Source organism: Arachis duranensis, chromosome 3 (assembly GCF_000817695.3).
Source record: "Arachis duranensis cultivar V14167 chromosome 3, aradu.V14167.gnm2.J7QH, whole genome shotgun sequence".
NCBI lineage: Eukaryota > Viridiplantae > Streptophyta > Magnoliopsida > Fabales > Fabaceae > Arachis > Arachis duranensis.
Window position 1 is genome coordinate 18,677,702 of NC_029774.3, and position 5,761 is coordinate 18,683,462.

The 5,761-nt window shown below is 41.1% G+C and overlaps 1 non-coding gene across 1 annotated transcript; it reads left to right on the forward strand.

Annotated features, from left to right (window-relative positions):
- The first annotated feature begins 4,042 nt into the window (after positions 1-4,042).
- On the forward strand, positions 4,043-4,149 carry LOC127746245 (small nucleolar RNA R71). The gene has a single exon (XR_008007865.1). It is a non-coding gene; the product is annotated as a small nucleolar RNA R71 (small nucleolar RNA).
- Positions 4,150-5,761: the final 1,612 nt, after the last annotated feature.

The window sequence follows — 5,761 nt, forward strand, 5'->3', positions numbered from 1 at the left end:
TACGGGTAGGAATTGCTTCCACCCATTTGGAAACATAATCCACAGCTAACAATATATAAAAATATCCATTAGAATTTGGAAATGGACCCATGAAGTCAATGCCCCAAACATCAAAAATTTCATAGAAAAGCATAATTTGTTGAGGCATCTCATCCCTCCTGGATATATTACCAAATTTCTGGCATGGGAGACGGGATTTACAAAATCAGCAGCGTCTCTAAAAAAAGTAGGCCACCAGAATCCACAGTCTAAGATTTTTCTAGCCGTTCTTTGAGGGCCAAAATGTCCTCCACTCTCGGATCAGTGACAGGCTTCTAAAATGGACTGGAATTCTGATTCAGGCACACAACATCTAATTACTTGGTCAGCACCACATCTCCATAAATATGGGTCATCCCATATATAATATTTAGACTCGCTTTTCAGCTTGTCTCTTTGATGCTTAGAAAAATTTGGAGGAAATGTGCGGCTAACTAAATAATTAGCAATAGGTGCATACCAAGGGACTACCTCATATACTGCTTGCAGGTTATCAAAAGGAAAATTATCATCTATAGGAGTAGAATCATCCTTAATATGCTCAAGGCGACTCAGGTGGTCTTCTACTAAATTCTGATTACCACTCCTATCCTTTATTTCTAAATCAAATTCTTGTAACAGTAGTATCCAACGTATAAGTCTTGGTTTGGACTCCTTTTTAGCTAATAGATACTTTAAAGCTGCATGGTCCGAATACACTACTACTCTAGTACCAAGTAAATAAGCCCGGAATTTATCCAGAGCAAAAACAATAGCAAGAAGCTCTTTCTCAGTAGTAGTATAATTGGACTGAGCAGTGTCTAAAGTCTTAGATGCATAAGCAATAACAAAAGGATCCTTACCTTCACACTGAGCCAGCGCTGCTTCTACTGCATGGTTAGAAGCATCGCACATGATTTCAAACGGCTGGCTCCAGTCTGGTCCTCTCACAATTGAAGCTTGAGTCAGAGCAGTCTTCAGCTTATCAAATGCTTGTTTGCAATCGTCACTGAACTCGAACTCAATATCCTTCTGTAGTAATCTGGATAAGGGAAGTGCTACCTTACTAAAGTCCTTAATAAATCTCCTGTAAAAACCTGCATGGCCAAGGAACGAACGGACTTCCCTCACAGAAGAGGGGTAAGGTAAACTAGAAATAACATTCACCTTTGCTGGGTCTACAGAAATGCCATTATTAGATACCACATGTCCTAATACAATCCCTTGTTTTACCATAAAATGACATTTTTCAAAATTTAATACAAGGTTTGTATTAACACATCTATCTAATACTCTAGATAATCCATCTAAGAAAAGGCTAAAAGAATCACCATAAACACTAAAATCGTCCATAAAAACTTCCATACAATCCTCAATAAGGTCAGAGAAAAGACTCATCATGCACCTTTGAAAAGTAGCTGGTGCATTGCACAAGCCAAAGGGCATTCTCTTGTAAGCATAAGTCCCAAAAGGACATGTAAAAGTGGTCTTTTCCTGATCCTCAGGAGCTATATGAATCTGGAAATAACCTGTGTAACCATCTAAAAAATAATAATGTGATTTACCTGACAGGCGATCCAACATTTGATCAATGAATGGAAGTGGGTAGTGATCCTTACGGGTAGCTTGGTTGAGACGCCTGTAATCAATGCAAACTCTCCAAGCATTCTGAACTCTAGTTGCTATGAGCTCTCCATGCTCATTCTTCACTATAGTTACTCCAGACTTCTTGGGCACCACTTGTACTGGGCTTACCCATTCACTGTCTGAAATGGGATATATGATACCTGCTTCCAATAGTTTGGTCACTTCCTTTTTGACAACTTCCAAGATGGTGGGATTCAATCGTCTTTGGGGTTGACGGACAGGTCTTGCTCCCTCTTCTAAAAATATTCTGTGCTCACATACTTGAGGGTTGATGCCTACTATGTCTGCCAAACTCCACCCAATTGCCTTATGCTTCCTCAGCATATCAAGTAACTGCTCTTCTTGTTGAGAAGTAAGTTCCCTTGCAATGATAACTGGAAACTTCTGCTCATCTTCAAGATAAGCGTATTTGAGATGTGGAGGGAGGGGTTTCAATTCTACTTTCTGATCATGGGCATGCTCTGGATTATCTGGAGCTTGTGAAAATGATGAAGTGCCCTCATTGTCAGTTAAGAGGGTCCCCGCACTTGGACCTTGTCCAGTGTGCCTCTCTTCTAACTCTTCCTTGTGAACTTCAGCTACACTTTCATCTATGACATCACACTGGAAGATAGAATGATCTTCTGGAGGGTTGTTAATGACTCCATTCAGATTGAAGATTACTATGCGACCATCTATTTCAAAGGAGTATGTTCTTGAAAAAGCATCTAATTTGAATTTTGATGTCTTCAGGAATGGTCTTCCAAGTAGGATTGATGATGGCTTATCTGAATCATTATGGGGCATCTCCAAGATATAAAAATCAGTGGAAAATGTAAGCCCTTTAATATTCACCAAAACATCTTCAGCAACTCCAGCCACTGTAATAATGCTTTTATCTGCTAACACAAAATGAGCTGCCGACCTTTTTAAGGGAGGGAGCCTCAAAATATCATATATAGACAAAGGCATTATACTAACACATGCTCCTAAATCACACATGCAATCATAAATCACTACACCACCAATAGTACAGCTAACTATACAAGGACCTGGATCACTACATTTTTCAGGTAATCCCCCCATTAAAGCAGATATAGAACTACCTAAAGGAATAGTTTCTAATTCATTATTTTTGTCTTTATGGATACATAAATCTTTTAGAAACTTTACATATTTAGGTACTTGCTGAATAACATCAAAAAGAGGAACAGTTACCTCAATCTTTTTGAATATTTCTACCATTTAAGGATCGGGTTCCAGCTACTTCCTGGGCTTCCTTGCAAGTTGTGGAAATGGAATAGGCGTAGTGTTTTCTGTAGTGTCTGCGCCTTTTGGTGCTTCCTCATGTGGTTGAGCTATTTCTTCTTCAGCTATGTCCTGTATATCCTCTTCCTCTTCAACATCTTCTATTTCTACCACCTCTTCAGTTGAGGCGTGTTCTGGTGAGCTTGGCTCCTCCTGATTCCTCTCCTGTAGTGTGGTTCCGGACCTTAGGGTGTTGGCATTAATGCCTCCCTTTGGATTGGGTAATGGTTGAGAGGGGATTCCAGTGGAGCTTGAAGGTTGGTTACTGGAATTTTGTGTTGCTCCAATCTGTGAGATAAGAGCTTGCAAAGTAGAGGTCAGACCATTCAGACTGGCATTAATACTATTCATGATGTTATTTTCCATGGTCTGTTGTCTTCGCTCAAAAGATTGTAGTAACTCTTCATTATGAGATAAAGAAGAATGAGTGAATTGAGAGGTCTGCTGTTCATTATTCTGTGGTCCTTGGTTTTGCCTCAGGTGAGGTGCTCTGTAAGGTTGATTCTGCTGCCTGTTGTTGTTATTATTCCACCTCTGATTTCCCTGATTATCTCTGCCTCCTCTGTTATTGTTGTCCCTCCAATTCTGGTTAGAATTGTCCTGCCATCCATGGTTATTATTTCCACCTTGATTGTACTCTTGGTTGGGGCGGTCATAGAAATTATGAGTGGATGCCACCATGTTGTCTTCTTGTTGGAGCTGCGGGCATTCATCAGTATAATGGCTATAATTAGCACAGATTCTGCAAACTCTCTGTGGGACTAGCTGTTGGTTTTGCTGTGGTGGAGGAGGTTGAGCTTGCTGAGCTTGTTGTTGATTCATTTGCATCTGCTTCAGCAAGTTGGTCATCTCACATATACTCTGAGCTAGAGCCGTAGTCTCTCTGTTAGAGGATACTTCTGCAACGGCTTTTGAATGACCTTGTCTTTGCCTATGGTTCCTAGTAGATTCAGCTAAATCACTGATCAATTGCCATGCCTCATCAGTGGTCTTGTACTTCTTCATAGACCCATTGCTAGCACTTTCCAATGTGGTCTTATCTTGGGGCCTCATACCCTGTGTGATATAGCTGAGTAACACCATCTTATCAATTCTGTGGTGGGGGCATGCTTCCAGAAGATTATTGAAGCGCTCCCAGTATTCAAAGAGAGACTCATTGTCATCATGAACAATGGTTGAGATATCCTTCCTCAGTTTATCAGTAACTTCAGATGGAAAGAATTTCTCCAAAAACTCATTTCTGAGTGTATCCCAGTTGGATACGTTTGCTAGAGGTTGAGTGTAGTACCACTCTCTTGCTTTTCCCTCAAGAGAAAACGGGAAAGCTTTCAGCAAAATTGAAGTTTCATCAGTACCATCACGCCTGACAGTAGAACAGGCTGCCTGAAAATCTCTCAAGTGCTTGATGGGCTCTTGAGCAGGTAAGCCATGAAACTTGGGCATCAAATTTAGCAGTGCGGTCTTTATTTCGAAATCTGTAGCTACCGCTGGATGATGTGCTTGAAACGGTTGCATCATAAAATCAGGAGCTCCTTCCTCCTGGATGGTAACTCTCCTAGCTGCCATGTCTTCTGCACGTAAAATAACCGAATCAGTAGAACGGGGGCTAGTTTCTTCCTCAACTGACGGTTCAGATTTGTCCTCAGAGAGGACTAACCGACGCTTAGCTTGCCTTATCTGTGAAATAGTCCTTTCAATTTCAGGATCGAATATTGGCAAGTTGGGGTCAGGTAGTGAACGCGTCATTTGACGAAAGAAATACGCAGCTCATAGTAAAAACAATAAAATAAAATGCAAATAAATAAATTCTAATTAATAACTTTAGCACTCTATTGCAACTCTCCGGCAACGGCGCCAAAAATTGATGGAGCACTGGTGGACGAAATTGTGATCATCAATATTGGCTCTTTAGCATATACACAAAAACTATTGTGTCTCTTGGTTAAATTCACAACTCCGTTCAACTAACCAGCAAGTGTACTGGGTCGTCCAAGTAATAAACCTTACGTGAGTAAGGGTCGATCCCACAGAGATTGTTGGTATGAAGCAAGCTATGGTCACCTTGTAAATCTCAGTCAGGCAGATTAAAATGGTTTATGGATTTCGAAAATAAAGATAAAAGAATAGATTAAATAAAAGGATAGAAGACTTATGCAGATTCATTGGTGGGAGTTTCAGATAAGCGAATGGAGATGCTGCATGGCTCAAGGATGCCTGCTCTCCTACTGCTTCTACTCAATCCTTCTTACTCCTTTCCATGGCAAGCTTTGTATAGGGGTTCACCATCAACTGTGGCTACTTTCTTCCTCTCGGGGAAATATCCTGTGCGGCTGTCACTCGCACAGCTAATCGTCTGGAGGCATCACCCATGGCTGATGGCTACATCCCATCCTCGCAGTGAAAACTAATGCTCACGCACTCTGTCACAGTACGGCTAATCACCGGTTGGTTCCCGCTCCTACTGGAATAAAATCCCTTGATTCTTTTGCGTCTGTCACTAACGCCCAGCAGGTTACAAGTTTGAAGCACGTCACAGTCATTCATTACCGGAATCCTACTCGGAATACCACAGACAAGGTTAGACTTTCCGGATTCCCAGGATCCTACTCGGAATACCACAGACAAGGTTAGACTTTTCGGATCCTCAAAAATGCTGCCATCTATCTAGCTTATACCACGAAGATTCTGTTGGGGAATCTAAGAGATATACATTCAAGCTCTTTTTCATGTAGAACGGAAGTGGTTGTCAATCACGCGCGTTCATAAGTGAGAATGATAATGAGGGTAATCTGACTCATTACATTCATCA